This window comes from Nyctereutes procyonoides, unplaced genomic scaffold (genome assembly GCF_905146905.1).
Source record: "Nyctereutes procyonoides isolate TBG_1078 unplaced genomic scaffold, NYPRO_anot_genome, whole genome shotgun sequence".
NCBI classification, from domain to species: Eukaryota; Metazoa; Chordata; class Mammalia; order Carnivora; family Canidae; genus Nyctereutes; species Nyctereutes procyonoides.
The window spans coordinates 36,795,311-36,820,710 of record NW_026575159.1 but is presented as its reverse complement, the minus strand read 5'-3'; the positions used below and the strand labels follow the sequence as shown (position 1 = coordinate 36,820,710).

Below are 25,400 nucleotides of genomic sequence, written 5' to 3'. Positions count from 1 at the left end.
ATGAACATATTAAGCATGCTCAGAGCTTCTACCTCTGCTGTTCACACTGATACTCCTTTCTCAAAATGTCTTCATGACTCACCTACGCAACTTCTTTAAACCTTTGCTCAAAAGTCACCTTCTCAGTGAGGCTTTCTCTAACCTATTTAAAATAGTAATAACCCCCACTATCTCACCTTATTTACCTTCTTCATGAATTTTTAAAATATTTACACCTTCTAACATCTAATATACTTTACACATTCTTATTATTACAATAATATAAACACCACATGGAAAATTTTTATCTATTTAGCCAATTGTTATATCTTTACCCCTAAGAATTTTGCCAGGTATATTAAACATTCAGCATACTTACTGAATTCTATCAATTAATATACTTCTGATTGCTTTGAGAAAATGTAATTATAATGTGTGTGTGTGTGTGTGTGTGTGCGCGCACATGTGAGATAGAACCTATAAATACCTGCTTGAATTTGGGATCTTAAAACTCAGCATATGTTTAGAGAGCACATAAAAATGTTTAAGTCGAGAAAAACTGCTCCAAACATTGAAGACCACAGAATTCTTTCTGATTAGATTTAGGCATATTCCCTCTAAAATAAAGCTCATTAAAACTCACAAGCAAAATCAATTATTTAGGACAGAGTTTCTACCTCAAAACAGCGTGAGGGTACCTAATGATGTATTCCATTTATGGATATGTATTTACATTTATCCAATTTTTAAACATTTACCATTATAGCATGTTACCATCTATTTTATGTGCAGATTTCAACTCCTCCAAAATGATAAAGAAAACAGATTAGTAGATTATTATACCTGAAATTAATTCCAGGTTATCACATTTGTCAATTGGAAATATACTTACTTGATACGAAAAATACTGATGAGAAGGTTTCAAAACTGTACGTGTAGTATAATGCAGTTTATAAATATATGAATATTTTCTCCATGCATTAAATCTTTATCTAATATGTATACAATGGCAAATACTATTTATAAATGGTAGAATATTGAAGAATAGAATTATTATGTGTTTTTCATCTTCTTCTTGATAAAATACAAATTCAATTTTCAATAAACTTTATTGCACTGTGGGAGCAATTAGGTTTTAGGGTCATAAGCCATTTTTTTTAATATATTTGTTTTTGTAGAGAAAACTTTTCCTGAATAATAAAAAGCTTAAAATACTTAGTCTGATTTTTTTGTCTGAAACACTTCAAAATTCTAAAAATAACATGAAAAATTAACATTCAACCTAAGTGCTATTATAAAAGATACTCTTTAAAAGAATCAAGAGAAGATTCTAAGAAAATGTAGAGGATCTCAGTGACATAATTTTTTAATCTTCTCATTTCATTACATGAAAGCACACAATACAATGAGACAGCAAACCTTAAAATGATTGAGCAATATTTGCAGCAAAACTTAGTAACAAGGGTTTTTCCATATACCCCCAAAATATATGTGTAAAGACAAATCACCAAAAAACCTACATGGTATCAATACTTACTCAGAGTGAAAGAGGAGGAAATTAAAGGGTTATCTGATAAACTGGAGAATATGAATGAGAACCTCAAAGAGCCAAGAGGAAATCACTGGTGGACAAATCTGCACAGTAATGGAAGGCACAGCACAAGGTCCAAAGTAACTGGAACAGTTTGAACTTTGTAAACTATTGAAACTTCCACAAATTTATAAAAACTACCTGGATCACATCTCATTTTAAAGGGCTGGGAAAACCAATTTTACATTAATATGAGCAGAAAAAAATATTAAAGTCAAACCTTTTTCAAAGTCACTAGGAGAAAAAAAAATGTAAAGGCATACAATAGCATCCCTATGATGAAAGTACTTCAGAATGTATACTCAAAAAATGAATAAAAATATATTATTTCAAAATATCCTCAAAGATAATATAAACCATATTTTATAATAACACAAGTCAGAATTAGAAAATCTCAGAAATAAGATGAAGAGCTCAAGAAGGCATTAGATTTTTAAAAGCTGGAGAAGACTAAATCAGAAGAAACACAAGATCAGATCTTAGATAATAGGTAATACCTTCAGAAAAGCTAGATAAAAATGAAGAATCATTTTCAAAGTAAAATGAAATACTGAGGCCTTTCTTGTTGTCTTTTGCCTTCCTTTTGTCCTCCTATCTTTCCCTCTTGAACAATTTTGGATATAGAATTGGAATTAGAGTTATCAGTTATTAATCCATCTTCTTCCATATATAGAGGTAGATATGGAAATAAATATAAATGTAATGTAGCAATAAATATACGATCAATTGTATTTTTCATCTTTGTCCATTGTGAAGGCCTGTGGATAGTTAATACCCAATGATAATAGCCCACTATATGTTTAGATCTTGTTTTCTAAAAACTGTTCTTTTCCATAAGATGTCAGTACCATAGAACTGTCAAAAACCACTAAAATTAACTTGAAGTGGTTTCCTGTTGCCAATTCTTGCAAAATTTGAGGAGTAAAATAAATGATAGGAATAGGATAGATGATGAGAGGAATTGATTTTAATCCACTAAATACGACAGAAATCCATGAATCTATACAAATATAAATAAATAAATGAAAATACAAGTGAGAAAACTAAGCCAAAATGACAATAAATAAATGCTGAATGGAAGGATGGAATTAGAAAATCATCATTTGTTAACCATCAAAGAAATAATGAATTAAGGCAAAAATCTTTGATAACAAAATGCTGGTAAATGTTGATAAGGAACAGGATATTTACAAAGTATCCTCCCATGAACTACTTCGTAAATTAAATGGGAAAAGCAGTAATTTTTAATGGAGAAATCTGATAGATACTACTTTAATAAAATGATAAAAGTTATTAGCCTTTCTTTTAATGGGAAAATTGAATAGGATGCATGGAGGTAAGTGCATTGTTTCTACAATATTCTTACCAAAAATTCATAAACTGAAACAATGTATGAAAAAGGATAAAGCCGGGGCAGCCCCGGTGGCCCAGGGGTTTTAGCGCCACCTTCAGCCCTGGGGTGTGATCCTGGAGAAGCGAGATCGAGTCCCACCCACATCTGGCTCCCTGCATAGAGCCTGCTTCTCCCTCGGTCTCTCTCTCTCTCTCTCTCTTTCCCTCTCATGAATAAATAAATAAAATCGTTTTTTTTTTTAAAGGATAAAGATACCCAAATTGAGAAACACTAAAAATAAGGAATCTGCACACTCTTCAAAACTGTTAAGATGATGAAAGTAAAAGAATGACTGAGAAGCCCTTGGCCACTAAAGGGGAACAAAGAGACACGACAGATAAAAATACACTGTTGGAATGTTGGCAGATAATTTTCTGTGAGTCTTCCACATTTTGGCAATCTTGTGAACACAGGTACTGCTGGAATGTGTTTTGTGCTCTTTTCAAAAATGATTGTATAACAAACAGCCGTGGGAGAGAGAGATGGTACTTTCCTGTGAAAAACAGATTTATTATTATTTATTTATTTATTTATTTATTGTTTGTTGTTATTTATTTATTTTTGCTTAACTGTAATAACTAAATAAAATTAGATAATGTCTCTCTCCAGGGTGAAATGTGGGAGGGGAGCTTTCAGCACATGACAAAAATAAAGAGTTGTCCTAGGCTCCAAGTTTTTCATCTGTGGCACAATCCTACTACATTGGCAGCAACTTCCTAAACCACACCTTTTCATCTCCATAGGAATCAGGGAGCAAGAAATTTGACACAAATCTGAGGCTTATTTTGCTTGCTGTACTTGAGTAAAAGGGTCTTTTGTCTCCAGCCCAAGGTTCACATGCATGTGATTAGTATTCACGAAGCTGCAATTGCTTAGTTTCCTAGTTTACAAATCTGGCAAAATCTGAGAAAGTCTTGACAGGGATAATTGGCAAAACTTGAATGTGCCTAAGGATTAGATAGTAATAATGTAACTACATTAACTTCCTGATTTTTTTTTCTTTTTTTTTTAATTTTTATTTATTTATTTTTTTACTTATGATAGTCACAGAGGGAGAGAGAGAGAGGCAGAGACACAGGCAGAGGGAGAAGCAGGCTCCATGCACCGGGAGCCCGACGTGGGATTCGATCCCGGGTCTCCAGGATTGCGCCCTGGGCCAAAGGCAGGCGCCAAACCGCTGCGCCACCCAGGGATCCCAACTTCCTGATTTTGATAGTTTATTGTGATTGTGTTGTACAAAATCCTTTGTATAGGAAGTACATGGTAAATTATATGGTGATGGTGGGAACCATGTAAAAAACATTTATCCAAAATTTCAGGAAAAAAAAAATAATGTTATTGGTATTGTGCTCCTAATTTTTCTATAATTTTGAAATTATTTCAAAATTTAAAAAAATCTTAAAAATATAAGTAACAAAATGACAAAATGGATCCAAAAGTATGGCATAGATATTGAGAGGCAAATAATAAGATCAACTATGACAAAAAATTTCTTTCAATCAAGAAAAAGCAATAGTAAGGGGGAAGAATACAAAAGTTACACATAAAATAACCTTCATGAAATAAAAATACATATATATTAAACTTGCATACTTTAAAACATAATAAAAATCAAATTTTATACCTGTGAATATTGGATTAGAAAAAGATTTAAAACAGGAAGAAAATTAGATTATCATCAGCTTTCTTTTTTACTTTAAAATGATCATTTTTCTTTCTTAATACTTTGCACAGACAAGTTTGCATACGATAAGAAAATATATAATAATATTTGATATATTCAAGGAAAGGAAATGTGAGGTAAGAGTGCTATATGCTTAATCTGGGATAAACAAAATTACAGAATATTCCTTTGTAAATGACATCCAAGCTTCTTTGTGTGGAGAAATAAGGATAAGGACTACACACATACACACACACACACACACACAAGTGTGTGCACACACACACATTCCCTAATGTTGTCCTCAGTAAAGAATTTAAATCAATGATTAGTCGAGTAGCAAGGAGTATCCAAACTACTCATTTAAAAAATTACTGCACAGTCCAGAGACTAAGACTTCTTGGAAAAATGGTGGTCTCTAAATCTGGGGCAGGAAGGTAAAGATGGGCCTGGAACATCTAATCATACTAGATATTAAATAAGTTATTGAAACTACTAGGTACTAGGGTTATAGCCAAAATAACAACAACAACAAAAACAAAACAAAACAAAACAAAAAACAGGAACCATGGTTAAGAAATTTCTATTGGTCAGCAGCCTTGGACCTGGTTCTGATCAAGGCTCTGGATCCCTGTGATACTTTGGCTAACAAAGTTTATTCTTTGAGTGGTATGTTCTAATATTTTCTGCCCTATAATAATCATACTATATATATTATGTGTGTGTGGTTTTTTATTTTGTCATATATTGCAGTAGAAAGGTAAAAATAAATTAAAACTGGGGAAATAGGTCATAGGAAGAAATAAAAGATATGAATAAATTTTTTTATTAACCATGCACTATCTGAGTAACTATAAATGATGCCTTATGATTTTTCATAATATAAAAATGTGGACATGATTTATATGATATTTCTTAAAAGCAATTTGAATTAATATGTATATATACATATACAGCAATTAAAACTTGTGCAAGAATAATAACTTCAGAGAAATGATTGAAAGTTCTAAGTTTGAGGGTAAGCAAGTAATGCGATGACACAGAAATTCACTTAGGTAAAATATAAATCAATAAGCTAGTTTATTATCTCATTGCAAAAACCAAAAATATGTATATTTAAAGCAAAATATATGTATAATTAAATTTGTGAATTAAAAGGAAGAATGTCAATCATCAGCAAATTTCAGAAAAATATCACAATATTATAGGAAAGAAATGAATATTGAAAAGAAATACTATAGTCTAATTCAGTTAGGACAGTAATAAACTACTATATATATATATTTGCTATAGTTTATTTAATTTTATTTATTCTTATTTTTTTTATCTTATTTATTTGTTTGAGAGACAGAGAGAGACAGTACAAGCAGGAGGAGGGGTAGAGGGAGAGGGAGAAACAGACTCCTTAGCAGGGAGTCCCACTGAGCAGAGGTCCCACTGAGCAGGACCTTGGGATTATGAGCTAAAGTCAGATGCTTAACCCACTAAGCCACCCAGGCACCTACCACAGTTTAGTAAATAAAAAAAAAAGTCTGCAATATAGTCTACAGTTCAGAATATTAGTTAAGAATGGTATTAAACTGGAGGAAAATTGATCAAGGAGCAAATTGACAGTGTAAGCAAAACCACTGGCATAGTAATGCAGATGGAGAATTTGCAGCTTTACTGGGTCCACCACCATCCTAAGGTCTGTACTATGCAATTATATAATTACACAAATTAAAGAAAAGTATTCCTCATGGAGTTCCTGACATACTTGGTGTTAAAGGACTGATTTATTTTAGTTAGGCTCAGAAAGAAAAGAGAGTGGAGGTAGGTACTCCCCATCATGGATTTTTTTCTAGATCAATTTGGGTAGATTTGAAAGAAGGCGTTCTTGGGATGCCTGAGTGGCTCAGCAGTTGAGCATCTGCCTTTGGGTCAGGGCATGATCCTGGGATCCAGGATCGAATCCCACATCGGGCTCCCTGCATGGAGCCTGCTTCTTTCTCTGCCTATGTCTATTCCTCTCTCTCTCTTTGTGTCTCTTGTGAATAAATAAAAAATCTTTAAAAAAAATGAAAGAAGGTGTTCTTGATGTGCTCATAGTTTTAATTAAACATGAATCAAATGACCTTTTGGCTCCTTGACATGCAGGATTCTATGTATTCAACATATAAATATTACACAGATGTTGATATGTAAATATTACAAATAGAAGGAGAGCTAAAGAGAAAAAAAAATGTGATTTAACAAGAGAAAGGGGATCCCTGGGTGGCGCAGCGGTTTGGCGCCTGCCTTTGGCCCAGGGCGCGATCCTGGAGATCCGGGATCAAATCCCACGTCGGGCTCCCGGTGCATGGAGCCTGCTTCTCCCTCTGCCTGTGTCTCTGCCTCCCTCTCTCTCTCTCTCTCTCTCTCTCTCTCTCTCTGACTATCATAAAAAAATAAATAAAAAAAAAAAAATAAATAAATAAATAAATAAAAATTTAACAAGAGAAAGGCAGTAGCTAAAAAGAATAAAAAAAAGTAACACAGAATACAAACCCAAAGTGAATGTACTATAAATATATGGAAGATCTTAATACCATCAATATTGCATAAATGTATATATTAGGCTAAAAGTATTAGGTCTAATAAAGATGAACTTTATTGGGGTTAGCTCAATCAAATATTAAGAAATTAAGATGTCAACTTATGTTAAGAGGACCCCCCCAAAATGCCAAATATCTGAATTATTAAAATGATATAAATATGTACTATAAAGTACATCTCAACTGTGAAGATCTTTTTTACCTTTAAATATAATAAAAGAAGGACAATAGAAGGAAATTTTAGTATATAATACAGTTCTTCCTCATTATATGGTAATGGAATTAATTTAAATGAGAATCTGTGTAACATCCTATATGTAACCTCTGTTCTACCTTTATCTGTTCTATCTTTATGAACTTCTTGGTAGTTTCACTTATTAAAAGATTCTAACAGTATTTAGCTCTCTCTAAAGGGACCTTTGAGACCAAAATGGTTGCAACAGAATCTTTCTTTCTGTAAAAGATACCATAAAACAATTAAATGTTACTTGACTCCTCACTGAAAACCATTCTCACTAAAACTAATGATTCCCTATGTCAATATTAAAATCTATTTTTTAACCTCATTTTGGACTTATAAAAATATTAAAATATATTTAAATATCCCATACTGAATATCTAGCAATAGCCACAAGGAAGAATAGCACAAATTTAATACTAAAATACATTTTATCTTTATACTTCAATGTTTTAATATTAATAACAGAGATTCTATACTGCTTTATATTTTTTCTTATTTAATCATCTCAACATCCTTGTAAGAATAGTACAGATTTATTTAAAAAATAAGGAGAAAAGCTCATGGAATAAAATATTTTGTCAGATGAACATGCATCCATTTCTTCTATATTTGTTTCTCTATAATTTATTATTGTTCAACTTACTTGAGATTATTTTTTTGAAAATGTTTTACACTTCCATAGTACAAATTTATGGCAAACAGAAATTATTATTTTGTTCTTTCACTCAGTAAAGAGAGTTTTAAAGTCAAAACAGTATAAAACTGAGCTTCAAGGGAAGAATTTTGTGGCTAAGTATCATGTAAGGATGTACTTAAGAGTAGGTTGTGTGGTTAACTGATATCACCACTCCATTACTTCTATAATTTTTCATGATTTATATTGTCTTCTCCAGATATTTCCAAGCTAGTGAGGAAATTCAGAACACAGTTTCAGGGTAACTACTATGTTTCCTTTTAACTCCCTATAGTTTAACTTCCTTCACAACATTTTAGGAAGGACAAAGTCTAAGAAAGACATGTTCAAAGAGAAGACATTGAGGAAACTTACTCATGGCATTTATAATCTTGTAGATTTATTTTTTTTAATGTTCAAAATAAACAGAACCTGGAAAAGTACTGAAAAGTACCTATGGGATAAAGTTTGGCATAATTCTAAAAACAGAATGAAAAAAGAAAGAAGGAAAAAAGAAAGAAAGAAAGAAAGAAAGAAAGAAAGAAAGAAAGAAAGAAAGAAAGAAAGAAAGAAAGAAAGAAAAGAAAGAAAGAAAAGAAAAAAAGAAAAAAGAAGAAAGGAGAAAAGACATCATTTGAATTAGAAATGAAAGAACTAGGAGTAAATTTTTTAAAAAGGAATAAAAACATTTTTAAAGTGTCTTCCAATATTTAAATACTTTATTAGAAGAGAAAATAGATCAAATATTCATGATTCATGACTATAGTTTTCAGATTAGTGTTTAAAAATTAAGGGGCTACACTTTTTTGACATTAAAGAATAGTTAAGGTTGTCTAGAGACAGAATGAGATAGCTTTCTAGGCTTGTTTTCTCATTAATTTGGATGAGGTGGTTTCTAATATCCCTTTCAGTTTTACTATTGCAGTGTTATCTTTTTTAAAAAGATTTTCTTTATTTAATAAAGAGAGAGAGAGACCACATGAGCAAGGCAGAGCTACAGGAGAGGGAGAAGCAAACTCCCCTCTGAGGAGTGAATCTGCTGTGGGGCTCCATTCTAGGACTCCAGGATCATGACCTGGGCGGAAGGCAGATGCTTAACTATCTGAGCCACCCAGGCACCTTGCACGATATTATCTTCCTCTGGATATTTAGAGTGACTATAACATGAGACAACCCACCTGCATACATCTGCTAACCAGTTTACAACTCCCTGAGATTATCCCCCTCTTTACATTAATCCCTGATGAATACTCTTAAAAGTCGAAGTGAATTCAAAACAATCCTAATGCTGTCCCTGATGCCCATACCTCTCTTATTGCAATGTACCACTTTTTATCATTTATTATGTTTGTTTAGGCATTCATTTATTTCCTTTATAGACAGTAAGCACTGCTTATAAATTGCAATTTGGGGGGAAGGATCTTCCGTATTGAAATCATTTGGGGTTTTAAAATGCAAATTCCTGGAATTGATTCTAGGACTACAGGAAGACTTGCCATTATTTTCTGTATAATACACTGAACTTTATTCTTTTAAATGCTTAGTGTTACAAAGCTACTGCTATAAATTCTTTTATTTACCTTTGTCTTTTCCAACTTCTGTCAACTCTTGGCCTAATCATTACTAATACCCAGCCTCAGCCGTACCAAGCTGCTGATTTATTTCTGAATACATTTTTAGGATATCAGGATATTCTCAGACGTCATCGTTCTGGGCAGGCTGATGTTAATCTTGTTATAAACCTTGCTCCCTAGGAGCTATTTTCTGACTGCTTTCTCCTATTTATGCCTTACTTAGGATCCTGTTTCAAAATAGACCAAATGGAAACACACTCCTGCTTGACTGATGCTGTGATCTAGAATATCCTATTACACACTTTATCCATCAAGGTGAACCACACAGCATCTTGAAGATAGCTTAAATCATGCCCACATGTGCTACCTCCCTTTATTCTAATTAAGACTCCTTTTCTTCCAACAAATGACCAGCCCTATACCTAAGAGTCTTCTTCAGTGGCCCAGTCCTAATCACAAATATGCAATTTTACTTCTTGCTGTACCCTCAATGAGTGGAAAGCCTGGTTTCTTGTAAAAGATGAGAGAGGGTAGTCCTATCCTCAGTGAAAGGGGGCATTTAAGGTAACATTATCACAAACCTCAAAACAGTTTGTTCCCTTTTCTTTTCACCTCTCTCCCCCATATGCCTAGACAGGATGAAACAGATGCTCATTAATTCTTAAAATCCCTTTAAACTATATAATGTACACTCTCAGATTAGTGAGATTAAAACACATGGTAGTTATATAATTTATAATGTGTCCAGAATTAATCAATAGATCAACAGCACTATTTGCAAGATAGGCAGTCAGGCCTGAAGATTTTTTACCAAAAGCCCAAAAAGGAAACACTTCTCAAGTTGCTATTGGTTATCATGATCTGAGCAAACAAATGGTATTGTTGCACAATGTCAATAGCCCACATTCTACGCCTTGTTTTGCTTTTTAACAAACTGTGAAAAGACCAACAGCTGTTACTGATCTAAGAAGAACTAAAGCATTTACAGTAGGTGGTACCACCTGTGCTTTTCTTATTCCACCCTTAAAAATCTGCTACTTTATTTTGGAGCTGGATGGAGAATATGGCAGTGACTCAATGTCAGGGGGAGTGAGTAGTCAACTGTGGCTTAGTTCTGATAAGGAGTAACATGATCTTTATAAGTCACAACAATGTGTGTTGATGAATATCTTCTCTTGATTTTGCTTTATCCATTTCAAGAATCTAAGAAAAGACCATAAATAAAAAGGAAATTTGAATTCAGCTGACTTAACTGAACGAAAGATTTACAACCCAGATAAAATGCAAGATTCAATATATATGCAATTAATGATCTTAACTATTTCATGTTTCATTTTAGCTTCTTTACCTTAAACACTAGAAAAAATACACTTGCCAAGTTACTGCCTACTTGATCCTGTAGCTGTGGAATTTTAAACAGGCAGTTGGTGAAACATGTCTTCTATTTCCAAGTGAAGTGTTTAAGAGATTATGGAAAATAGAGAATTAACTCAATTGGGGACAAAAATAGTTTTGAAATTTGGTAGCTTGAGTTACCTAGCACTTATATATGAAGTTTCCTCTAAATGCTAAATTTCAAAATGTTATATACAGAATAATTTAAGTCATATAATATAAAACTTTTGACAAAAGCAAATGTATCGAGTGATACATTTACTTCAACTGAATCAGGGGATCCCTACACAACCATGAGTTGATGTTTCTGCACCTTGGTATTCTGAATTAATCAATGTTATAGAAATTCAACTAGAATTTAGTTGTTCAATGAAAAAAGCGAGGTAATAATCTCTTGTCTTTTTTTTTTTTTTACAACTTTTCACATTTCCCATAGTAAATTTGGGGAGTAATTCCCCATAGTAAATTCCCCATAGTAAATTTCCTGAGTAAATTGTTTGCCAATATGGTATATTCTAACCCTGCCTTTTTTTTTATAAATTAATTTTTATTGGTGTTCAATTTACCAACATACAGAATAACACCCAGTGCTCATCCCGTCAAGTGTCCCCCTCCGTGCCCATCACCCATTCACCCCCACCCCCCGCCCTCCTCCCCTTCCACCACCCCTAGTTCATTTCCCAGACTTAGAAGTCTTTATGTTCTGTGTCCCTTTCTGATATCTCCCACACATTTCTTCTCCCTTCCCTTATATTCCCCTTCACTATTATTCATATTCCCCAAATGAATGAGAACATACACTGTTTGTCCTTCTCCGATTGACTTACTTCACTCAGCATAATACCCTCCAGTTCCATCCACGTTGAAGCAAATGGTGGGTATTTGTCGTTTCTAATGGCTGAGTAATATTCCATTGTATACATAAACCACATCTTCTTTATCCATTCATCTTTCGATGGGCACCGAGGCTCCTTCCACAGTTTGGCTATTGTGGACATGGCTGCTAGAAACATCGGGGTGCAGGTAACCCGGCGTTTCATTGCATCTGAATCTTTGGGGTAAATCCCTAACAGTGCAATTGCTGGGTCGTAGGGCAGGTCTATTTTTAATTCTTTGAGGAACCTCCACACAGTTTTCCAGAGTGGCTGCACCAGTTCACATTCCCACCAACAGTGTAAGAGGGTTCCCTTTTCTCCGCATCCTCTCCAACATTTGTTGTTTCCTGCCTTATTAATTTTCCCCATTCTCACTGGTGTGAGGTGGTATCTCATTGTGGTTTTGATTTGTATTTCCCTGATGGCAAGTGATGCAGAGCATTTTCTCATGTGCATGTTGGCCATGTCTATGTCTTCCTCTTTGAGATTTCTCTTCATGTCTTTTGCCCATTTCATGATCGGATTGTTTCTTTCTTTGGTGTTGAGTTTAAGAAGTTCTTTATAGATCTTGGAAACTAGCCCTTTATCTGATATGTTATTTGCAAATATCTTCTCCCATTCTGTAAGTTGTCTTTGAGTTTTGTTGACTGTATCCTTTGCTGTGCAAAAGCTTCTTATCTTGATGAAGTCCCAATAGTTCATTTTTGCTTTTGTTTCTTTTGTTTTCGTGGATGTATCTTGCAAGAAGTTACTGTGGCCAAGTTCAAAAAGGGTGTTGCCTGTGTTCTCCTCTAGGATTTTGATGGAAGTCTTGTCTCACATTTAGATCTTTCATCCATTTTGAGTTTATCTTTGTGTATGGTGCAAGAGAGTGGTCTAGTTTCATTCTTCTGCATGTGGATGACCAATTTTCCCAGCACCATTTATTGAAGAGACTGTCTTTCTTCCAGTGGATCGTCTTTCCTCCTTTGTCGAATATTAGTTGACCATAAAGTTCAGGGTCCATTTCTGGGTTCTCTATTCTGTTCCATTGGTCTATGTGTCTGTTTTTGTGCCAGTACCACACTGTCTTGATGACCACAGCTTTGTAGTACAACCTGAAATCTGGCATTGTGATGCCCCCAGCTATGGTTTTCTTTTTTAAAATTCCCCTGGCTATTCAGGGTCTTTTCTGATTCCACACAAATCTTAAAATAATTTGTTCTAAGTCTCTGAAGAAAGTCCATGGTATTTTGATAGGGATTGCATTGAACGTGTAAATTGCCCTGGGTAGCATTGACATTTTCACAATATTAATTCTGCCAATCCATGAGCATGGAATATTTTTCCATCTCTTTGTGTCTTCCTCAATTTCTTTCAGAAGTGTTCTATAGTTTTTAGGGTATAGATCCTTTACCTCTTTGGTTAGGTTTATTCCTAGGTATCTTATGCTTTTGGGTGCAATTGTAAATGGGATTGACTCCTTAATTCCTCTTTCTTCAGTCTCATTGTTAGTGTATAGGAATGCCATTGATTTATGGGCATTGATTTTGTATCCTGCCACGCTACCAAATTGCTGTATGAGTTCTAGCAATCTTGGGGTGGAGGCTTTTGTAACCCTGCCTATTTTTAACAACCTTTCTTGCCTTCTGAAGCAAAGAAAGAAAAAAGAAACCACTCTAGGACAATATATATATATATATATATATATATATATATATATATATATATATATGCTTGAAAGCATTTCCCTTTAGATGAATTACTTAAAATTCAGCCAAGGACAGACACTGTTTTTTAATTGCTGTTTTAGAAAACATTTGGACCTACCTGGAAATATTAAATATAAGTCTCATTTATAACACTAACAATAGGTTTCATTTATAATCATGAATAGAGTGTCAACTCAAAGAATGGCCACATTTACTCCATCTGAGTTTTGTTGTTTCTGTTATTCACCTCACACTTCTCTGTTAGTTTTTGCTTGCTGTTTTCCAATATAATAATATTAATAAATAATATCATATCCAAATAGTTCTTAATTATGCTAGCACATTCTATACTGATGGAGTGTTTAGTCATAATTTTGTGTTTTTTTTAATTTTTATTATTTATTTATTTATGAGAGACAGAGAGAGAGAGAGGCAGAGACATAAGCAGATGGAGATGCAGGAAGCCCAATGTGGTAATCAATACTGGGATTTGGGGATCACGCCTTAAGCCAAAGGCAGACGCTCTACTGTTGAGTCACCAGGTGTCCCATAATTTTGTGTTTTTCTTTCCAATCCAGTGAGACACATTTTTCCCTATAGAACATGTTGGCAATAGTACTATCACACATACAGAAATCTTATACTATTATTACCACATTATATGTTGGTATTACAGCAATGAATTTGTCTGGTAGCTGTAAAATCTTTTTCTCTTATTACTATTTGTCATGTCCAGGGCATAGTCACTGATGTTGGTGACACAGTGCTTAGATTCAGACTGCAAAATTTGGGGATTTTCTGAAAAGTGACTGTCACACTGACAGCTGAGACCCATTGCTAGGAATAGAGAACACCTCCCTGAAGGCTACATAGTTACAGTTGTTCTACATTAAGCCACCACTTACCAAGAATTACCCAATGTAAAGAACAAATCCTTCAAGTGTTTTGTTGTTGTTTCAAAAAGAATGCCAGGCTTTCCTTTACTCATCCACAATTAGTTTTGCTAACTTGAAAAGCATATGACAAGTCGACTGATCTATGAACCAGCTGCCATCTGATAGCTCTCCTCTGCAAAATGAGAAGGGAGCTGATACCAAGATGCAGATTCACGAAAGCACCCTGAGAAAAATCAATGTGAAATAAAAAGTGGATAAATGAAGTCTGTAATTAAGGACTTAACAGGAAGCATTTACTAGATGGAATAAGTTCCAAATGAAAAATATTTTGAAAAGATAAGTCACAAAACCTGTGCTAAAAAAATGGTAAAAGATAAAGAGGGCAAAGTACTTAGGAATTTCTATTTTACTACTGATAAGGCCACAAATGAGAATGTTCTGCCCAGAATTAATACAAAATTTAGGTGAATATGTTGGGTTACATCTCAGTCCTCTTGGACTCTTGTCTAAGTTTTTCTTTTTGGCAGACCAGGCTATCAAATTTTAGTAGATGAGTGAAAAATCAAATCATATTTCAGATAGTGAAATGATATCAAAGTGCCTAGCCTGTCTAGAATGGGAAAAGGATAAGACCATTACTTATAAAGTGAAACCACTTAGCAACTCAAGAATTTTATTTATGATGCTGAATGTATAGTTGACAATAGTCATCCCTAAGAGCAGAGATCATATAATTTCATCTAGAAACAAGAAAGTAGATGTGCTTACTATACCTACTTACCATGCAATGTACCTACTTGATAACCTTCCATGTACTTATTTGCTTTTTAGCAGTTCATTCAATTAGATAAATTTGTATTAAGTACAAATTGTGTTCAAGGTACCCTTGAATGTCATGAAAGTATGTAAACATGGTCACAGTTGACATCACCTGTGTCAATTGGGCTTAGGTTGCCAAATCTATTTTCTCTCTCCTTGAATCTGGTTGCCCAGATTCCCCTTCAAGGGAATACTTACTGACTAGCTATGAGGTATAGTCATTAGAGAGCTTACTGTGATCATTCTGCCTCAGTTAGAAAGAACCATTATTACCTAAAGTCATTCTTTTTCCTAATTTCAGTGCCTGAGCAAGACAGGAGAATAAGAATCCAGTCTTTGAGGCCTAATGCAGGATACTCTGACAGATAAGCCTTACTCTGAAGCTTTTCACATTGGCTGAGACTGTTGGATCTACATGCAGATCAACTTCTTCCTCCACCCAATCCTATTTCCTCTCTTTTTCTTTTATAGATGTTAGTTCATAAAAAATAACTTACACCCCAACTACCATCACGGTATCTGCTTCTATGATGCTTGTTCTAGCCAATAAAATGTGGCCACTGTACCAGCTCTGAGACTAGGCTTCAAAAAATCTTGCAGACTTTCACTCTGGGAACCCTACCAAGGCATCCTATCAACATGTCATGAGAGGCCAATAAAACAGCAATGAACCATATCAGAGGTCTTCCAAAGCAACAAGAAACCAATGAACCCAGCAGCTCACTGTACACACGTAAACAGACGCATTTTAAACTAGAAGAAGAGCCTAGCTGAACCCAGCCCAAATTGCTAAATAGCAGAATCAGGAGTTAATAAATGATTGTTGTTTTAGACCATTAAATCTTTGGGATGATTTTTCATATAGCCAAGCTATCTTATTATACAAGCATACTTAATATTTCTAAAAAGGCAAATTTGTTTGAATTTTGATATTTTTATTATTTTTATAAAGACCCTATAATAATGAACATGTAATTATCATTTAGTATAAAGTTATTTTCAGCTGTAGTCACACAGCTCTGTGCTTATTTGTGTGGATGCCTGGAAATCCGGCACTTTTCAGCCAAGATAAAGGCATTTACCTTTAGGCATTTACTAATGATTTATCATGTGCTATTTAATACCTGAAACTCCCTTGTGGCTCTTAGGCCCAGTTGGTTTATTGATAGCTTACACCTTGGGTAACCAGTTAGCCTGAATTAATTATGTAAACAGGGTCATGAAATATCTCACTGGAAACTTGGAGTTGCTCTCCCCAAATTAGTATTTGTTTTACAAATTTTGGTAATTCAATCTAGAAACAAAATATATCCTTGTGTTCATAGCAAGACTTAAGGCAGGTGCTTCTGGAAGTTTTGGGGCCCCTAAATCTTGCCTGAACTCTCTTTTTTTTTCTGCTCTATAGTATCTTTTGCCCTTATTAAAAGATTTGCATTAATATGCTTTATGGTGACTCTATAAGTCTTTTCAATTAACCAATGTGTTGCACTCTGCAGGCTGTGTGTGAGTGTTTAGGTGCTCTTAAAAAATTAAGAACAAGATTTGTGAAATTTTTCTTAGTATTCAAAACAAATAGTTTTTTTTTTTTTTTTTTTTTTTTTTTTTTTTTTGCTTTTTGATAAGGGTCTTTGTGTATGTGTGTTTATGTGGTTACATTTTGTTTGAAATTCTGGTTCTGGAGCAGTGTAAAGAAGTTCAATTACAAAAAAGGGAAAAGAGAAAACATGAAAGTCAGCTTCAAACACAAAATGTAAACATATATTATTCACAAGCATAAGGACAAGAAAATAGAAAATGATTTAACATTATAATCCAATGACAAGTCAAAAGTAAAATAAAACATTTAATAGAATCAACTTCACACATGACAATAGAACATGATTAAATGATATTAGGGCTGTAAACAGAACACATGCCCAAAGTAATATCTTTTAAATACTGGATATGTTGCCTGAATATCCCTTGATAAAATTCCCTGAAGTTGATGATTTAAGGATTCCTGGTGAAATTCAAACATGTTACTAAAATATGGAAACAGCTTATTAATTAAGGAATATATGCCCCAAGACTATGAGCAAAAATATTATTTTTGTAAATTTCCTAGAGAAGAAAGTTCTTGATAAAGTTGATTGTAGCACAAAAGAGTTATGATTAAGTCAGCAAGAATATTTGAAGGTGTAGTGGAATAAAAGGACTAGAGGGCATGCTAGAGCAAAAAGTCCTAGAAACACAGGAGTAATGACTGAGAAGAGAAACACGGAAGATAATGGTTATTTCGGCAAAGGAAGTAGTTACGTAATGTGGATCATGGTTTCTTCATAAATGTACAAGAGTTTACATTTACCCCATGGAGGTGTACTACAACCCCATAGATCTCTTAGAGTATACTACTCCTCGAATACTGAGCTGAACACAGTGAACATACTCAATGGTTTAATGTATCCAACATCCTCCAAGTGCAAAATACTACTAGAGAGTGGCTTAATTCCACTAATATTATGTTACTAAGTATTATAGGTAATAGATTAATGAAACCTTTTATCCTTCTTCATGAGAATTTGACTTTAGGTTAATTTTCTAACTCTGTTCCCCTGGCAACTTAATAAGGTGGTATGTCCTCTATGTTTCTAAGCAACAAAGATTATGATTGAAAATAATCTCTGTTGGCAAATTTAATCTGGACTCAGAGATCTAAAAACTACTAGATAAGAAGCCATAGCTTCTTATGAGTATGATGATTCTAGGCATTATGTCTTGAGAGGACTCTAGAAGCTATGTCTAAGAAATTGTAACAAAATATATTGGCTCCTATGGAGCATGATACTTTTACTTCATGTCAGATCCTGCACCCACCTGACACACACATCCTCTTCTTGCAAGTAAGTAGTATAGGCCACTGAAATGTGCAGAAAATGAATGCTTGATGCTTCCATCAAGCATTGGAAACTATATTTTTCATTCTATATCCTCCTTAGTAATCTGGTATCATATATGGTTTATGAGAGTCTTAGAACCTATTACTCGATTTGGCAAAATTCCCTGGGTGAGTGTTACACTTCACATGTATGAAGTAATATAGTATGCTAATAAAATATGAGCAGTTCATCACTATTTTGAACTTCACCATCTACAAAGGCCAAATGAGGTTACATTCATAAAAACCTGAGGTTAAGAACCGGGGATTGGGAATTCAACACCTTTTGGGGAAACAAAATTCAACCCATAATAGAAACATAACCTTGCAGGAATAAAATCATAAAGGTCAGATACATTGCCTCATTATTTAGGCATCCCTGAATTTTGTCAGGTATTTTTAAAATTAGAAGTAGCATAGAAATAATAGATATTTCCTTCTATCACCATTGCAACTTTCTTCCTTCAAAAGTCAAATGATTTCCTCACAAGATGAGACCAAAATGAAGTGAATACTTCCAACCCTTTCTTACCCTCCAAAAGCTTATTTTGATGCAATTTCAAGACATCAAATTCAATAAACATGACAGATACTGAATAAGGAAACTGTATAAGCAGAACATTTAGAAAAATCTGCAATAATTTGTGAGAAGTGTCTATACAAGTGCAAGACAGTGGTCTTTTTCACTTATTCCATGAGTCAAGTCTTTGTTACATTATATTTCTGATTTATATACTTGTTAAAAGAGATACAGAGAAATGGGGTACAGTCAGTTGTATAAAATCAGTAAATATTTAAAAGGTGTAAAATAGAATTAAAATGCCAAAGTCAGCTTTATATTTAAAAAAGCAACTTACATTATGACAAATGACATTTTCATTACAATTTGCTTCTCAGAAAACTAGAGGTTACCAATTAAAAACCTAAGTTTAAGTCTCTTACTTAAGTCTCCAAAAGCTGTTAAGGAACTCTTCCAAAAATAATCCAGATATATGTTTTCATCATATTTTCAGTCATAATTTCACTTTTTTAAAGAGATAGTTATATTTGGCTATCAGAAATGCTATCTGAAACATATCCCTAACTTATTTAATGTTACATGTCATTGTTTTCCATTATGATATGCCATAAGGAAATATTAGTGCCAGGTTGAGTTCTCAGGAAAAATTATAAATACACACTTGGCAAAGTTCCTGGGTTAATGATCTCTGGGGTAAATACCCAAACACCTCACGTTAAATAAACTATTTAAAATATCCTTGTAGTGAAATTAAAAAAAAAAAACATGTTATTGTTAAAAAATATGAAAATCACATGGGATACTACTCAATATTTATCAAATAAACCACTAAAGTTTACTGTATGTTTTTGCAAAAGATCTACTTGTGTAAGGTTGCTGAGCCTGTTTGTTCCACATTGTGCTAAATTATCATCCTGAAAAAACTCAGAAAGTTCCTCAAATAAATGATTCTATACATATTATGTTTAATTAAAGGTATCCAATATGTCACATAAAGCTATTGCTTTGGACACATATGTTATAAAAAATACCAAAATGGTAGGAGAACTTAACATTTCTTTCCATATCTACAAAACTTTTCTTTTTTTTTTCCATTTTTGAAATATTTGACAAGATTTACTGTAGTATAATATGTCTTAACTCCTACCTTGAACTTGAAGCTAGAAAAAGTTGCAGTAAAGACAGGGTAAGTCCTTACACCTCTTCTAGGTGGACTGGGCTTATTATTATTATGCTTTGAAGGATAACCATGTTAGTCCTCTAGGTTCACATTAGCTTTCTTTCCTCATTTGAAAAGGAACTTGTCTATGCTATTTTTTGATTAACTATCTTCTAATTAATCCAAATAGTCTTTGCACTGCCACTCTGAAAATTCCAAAAATTCTTCAATTTAATCCATGTTTAAGTACCTATGAGAGAGGAGGGAAGAGCAAGATGGCGGAAGAGTAGGGGCCCTCAACCCACCTGGCCTGACAAACTTACCTAGATAAATTTCAAAACACCCTGAACACCTACTTATTCGACCTGAGATTCAAAGAGAGAATAGCTGGTATGCTACAGAGAGAAAAGTTTTGGCTTTCTAAAAGATAGAAAGGCTAAATAAATAAATAAGAATAAAATGGGGAGGGGCACTACGAGGAGCACAGCTCACACTGAGCCCGGCACCTGGCAGGGGGTGGAGCATCTCCCCCAGGCACAGACACCTGAGAATCAGCACAGCAGGCCCCTCCCCCAGAAGACCAGCTGGAAGAACTGGGGAAGAGCAAGTTTATTGACCAAGCAGCACTGAAATCTCCATGACTGAGAGAAAATTAAGGGAAAATAGAATATAGAACTAGAGGGTCCCCTTTTTCCCCCTTTTCCATTATGACTCATTTTCATATTAGACTAAAAATTTCCAATATTTTTTCTTTTTTCCCACCTTAACTATAATATTTTACCACCTCTTCATTTTTAAGTTTTTTCCTTTTTGACTTTCATATTTCTACAATTACATGTCTTAGATATATTTTTCACTTCTGGATTCCCTTCAACATAATTTAATTTTGGGAGATACATGAGTTATGGGTTTTTGTTTCTTGTTTTTTTCTGCCTCGTTTTGTTTTACAATGGTGTAAGTTAATACCTTTTAACAAACATCAACATACACCCAGAAACAAGTGGAATAATGTGCTGATTCATTCTGTGAGATTATATTCTCTCTTCCTTCCCATTCTGCGGCCCCCTCTTTTATCTTGTTTATGTTTTGGTGTTCAATGTTGGGGCTTTAAATAAGTATTGATGGTATATATAAATTTAGGATAGAGCATCCTCTAACATACAGAACAAAATACACTCAAAACCAAGAGGATTACCCTCTAGGACCCCTCAGGTAGACTACATTATCTCCACTGTCATTTATTCACCACCACCATCCCCCGCCCCCCCCCCTTTTTCTCTTTTTTTACTTTATTTTCCTTTTTTTTTCTTATTCTCTGTGGTTTTTGGCCTTTTATTTTTACTAATTTGTTTTAAAATTTGTTTTTCACTTTAGTGGTCCTTTTGTTTTATGTTGTTCTCTTTTTTTATTATTATTTTTATTTATTTTTTATTTTTTGGTCTCAGACCTCTTCGGAATCATCTAGGGTATATTTTACTTAGGGTGTGGTTGATATTTTTGTTTCAGCCCACTCATACAGCCACTATGCATTGGACAAAGTAACTAGAAGGAAGAATTCACCAAAAAAGAAAGAACCAATAACAGAACTCTCAGTAACAGAATTACAGAATTTGGATTTAAATCCGATGTCAAAAAGTCAATCCAGAAGTACAAATACAAAGCTATGGGTGGCTCTGGAAAAAAGCCTAAGGGACTCTAGAGACTTTGTTATTGCAGAAGTGAGATCTAATCAGGCCTAAATTAAAAAGAGATTAAATGAGATGCAATACAAACTGGATTTCCTAACTGCTAGGGTTAATGAGGTGGAAGAGAGAATGGGTGACATAGAAGACAAGTTGATGGTAAGGAAGAAAGCTGAGGAAAAAAGAGAAAAACAATTAAAAACCAAAGAAGAAAGGGTTAGGGAAATAAATGATAGCTTGATAAGGAAGAATTTACATATAATTTGACTCCAGAAGAGACTGAGAAATAGATAGGACCACAAAGTATATTTGAACAAACCATAGCTGAGAACTTCCCTAATTTGGGGAGGGAAACAAGCATTTAGATCCAAGAGTTAGGGATGACCTCCCCCAATCAATACAAACCATTCAACACCTCACATTTAATAGTGAAGCTTGCAAATTTCAAAGATTAAGAGAAAATTCTTTTTTTATAATAAATTTATTTTTATTGGTGTTCAATTTACCAACATTCAGAATAACACCCAGTGCTCATCCCGTCAAGTGGCCCCCTCAGTGCCCGTTCCCCATTCACCCCCACCCCCCCTCCTCCCCTTCCACCACCCCTAGTTCGTTTCCCAGAGTTAGGAGTCTTTATGTTCTGTATCCCTTTCTGATATTTCCCACACATTTAAGAGAAAATTCTTAATGCAGCATGAGACAAGAGATTCTTAATTTATATGGGGAGAAATACCAGATTAACAGCAGACCTCTCCACAGAGACCGGTCAGGCCAGAAAGGGCTGGCAGGGTATATTCAGGGTCCTAAATAAAAAGACTTTCATTCAGAATAGGAGAGAAAAAGAGCTTCCAGAATAGGCAGAAACTGAAAGACTATGTGACCACCAAACCATCTCTACAATAAATATTAAAGGGGACCCTGTAAAAGAAAGAGGGAGCTCAAGGAAATAATCCACAAAAACAGGGACAGAATAGGTATTACAATAACACTATAAATTCATATCTTTCAATAGTTACTCTGAATGTGAATGGGCTAAATGATCCCATCAAAAGACACAGGGTATCAGACTGGATAAAAAAGAAAGACCCATCTATTTGCTGTCTTGCAAAAGACTCATTTTAGACCTAAGGACACTTCCAGCCTGTAAATGAAGGAGTGGAAAACCATCTACCATTCAGATGCTCCTCAAAAGAAAGCTGGGGTAGCAATCCTCAAATCAGATCAATTAAAGTTTATCCCAAAGACTGTAGTAAGAGATGAAGACAGACACTATATCATACTTAAAGGATCAATCCAGCAAGAAGACCTACCAATCATGAATATGTATGCTCTTAATGTGGGAGATGCCAAGTATATCAATTAATAATGCCAAGTATATCAATTAATAACCAAAGTAAAGAGATACTTAGAAAATAATACACTAGACTCCTGGGCTTTGGCGATCCGTGGGGTGCACCTGCGCAGCTGTGGATGCCGCAGGTTTTTGAAACATGAATTGTTCACTCTTCTTGACTGCCCTTTGCTTATGAATAGCCTCAGCAGCTCCAAAACTTGATCAAAGCTTAAATGCACAATGGTACCAGTGGAAGGCAATGCACAGATTATATGGCATGAATGAAGAAGGATGGAGGAGAGCAATGTGGGAGAATATGAAAATGATTGAACTGCATAACTGAGAATATAGCCAAGGGAAACATGGCTTCACAATGGCGATGAATACCTTTGGTGACATGACCAATGAAGAATTCAGGCAGGTGATGAATGACTTTCAAAACCAGAAGCACAAGAAAGGGAAAGTGTTCCAAGAACCTATCTTTGCTGAGATCCCCAAATCTGTGGACTGGAGAGAGAAAGGCTACGTAACTCCTGTGCAGAATCAGGGTCAGTGTGGTTCTTGTTGGACTTTTAGAGGAACTGGTGCCCTCAAAGGACAGATGTTCCGGAAAATGGGCAAACTTGTGCCACTGAGTGAACAGAACCTGGTGGACTGCTCTAAGGCTCAAGGCAATGAGGGCTGCAATGGTGGCCTAATGGATAACACCTTTCAGCATGTTAAGGACAATGGAGGCCTGGACTCAGAGGAATTTTATCCATAGCTTGGAAAGGACACAGAGACCTGTAACTACAAGACTGAGTGTTCTGCTGCCAATGACACTGGCTTCATGGACCTACCTCAATGGGAAAAGACCCTAATGAAGGCAGTGGCAACTCTAGGGCCCATCTCTGTTGCTACTGATGCAGGCATTTCCAGTTCTACAAATCAGGCATTTATTTTGATCCGGACTGCAGCAGCAAAGATCTAGATCATGGTGTTCTGGTGGCTGGCTATGGCTTTGAAGGAACAGATTCAAATAATAAATTTTGGATTATCAAGAACAGTTGGGGGATCCCTGGGTGGCGCAGCGGTTTGGCGCCTGCGTTTGGCCCAGGGCGCGATCCTGGAGACCTGGGATCGGGTCCCACATCGGTTCCCGGTGCATGGAGCCTGCTTCTCCCTTTGCCTGTGTCTCTGCCTCTCTCTCTCTCTCTCTCTCTCTCTCTATCTCTATCTCTCTTTCTGTGTGACTATCATAAATAAAAAAAAAAGAAAAAAAAAAAGAACAGTTGGGGTCCAGAATGGGGCTGGAATGGCTATATAAAAATGGCCTAAGACCAGAACAATCATTGTGGAATTGCCACAGCAACAAGCTATCCCATTGTATGAGCTGATGGACCGCAAGATTACGCAAGATTAGAGGACTTGAGGACAGCATATCTGGAGGAATTTTCTCTTAAAATTGATCAAACTCTTATTGTGTAAGATAAGACACTTGAATCATTGAGAATCCAAGTTGTGATTTGAATTCTGTGACATTTTTATGAGGGTAAACATTACCACTACTTTAATTACTGTTATATATGGCTTTATAATGTTGAAGACTTATTACTTAATTCTAAACTTTTTGACTTCTTATTTTTTCAAAGGATATATAAACTTTACCTTTTGAAATAAATTTTATTTTATTTTATTTTTTTTAATTTTTATTTATTTATGATAGTTGCAGAGAGAGAGAGCGAGAGAGAGAGAGAGAGAGAGGCAGAGACACAGGCAGAGGGAGAAGCAGGCTACATGCACCGGGAGCCCGACGTGGGATTCGATCCCGGGTCTCCAGGATCGCGCCCTGGGCCAAAGGCAGGTGCCAAACCGCTGCGCCACCCAGGGATCCCTTGAAATAAATTTTAATTCAATAAGTAGAGGTGGAAAAAAAATAAAGTAATACACTAATAGTAGGAGACTTCAACACAGCACTTGTCAGTAAATATCAGATCTTCTAAGCATGACATCACCAAAGAAACAAGGGCCTTAAATTATACACTGGACCAGATGGATTTCACAGATGTTTACAGAACTTTCCAAATGAACAAAACTGAATACACATTCTTCCCAAGTGCACATGGAACTTTCTCCAGAATAGACCACACACTGGGTCACAAATGAGGTCTCAACCAATACCAAAAGATAGGATTGTCCCCCTGCATATTTTCAGACCACAATGCTTTGAAACTAGATCTCAATCATAAGAAGAAATTCAAACACATGGAGGTTAAAGAGCATCCTACTAAAAGATGAATGGGTCAACCAGGAAATTAGAGAAGAATCTATGGATTCATGGAAACTAATGAAAATGCAGATACAACCATTCAAAAAATTTGGGATACAACAAAGAGGTCCCAAGAAGGAAATACATCTCAATACAAGCCTCCTTCAAAAAATTGGAAATA

General features: G+C 34.8%; 1 pseudogene; it reads left to right on the top strand.

The window, feature by feature from the left end:
- The first annotated feature begins 23,128 nt into the window (after positions 1-23,128).
- Positions 23,129-24,342, top strand: LOC129502666 (procathepsin L-like; annotated as a pseudogene).
- The last annotated feature ends 1,058 nt before the right edge of the window (positions 24,343-25,400 follow it).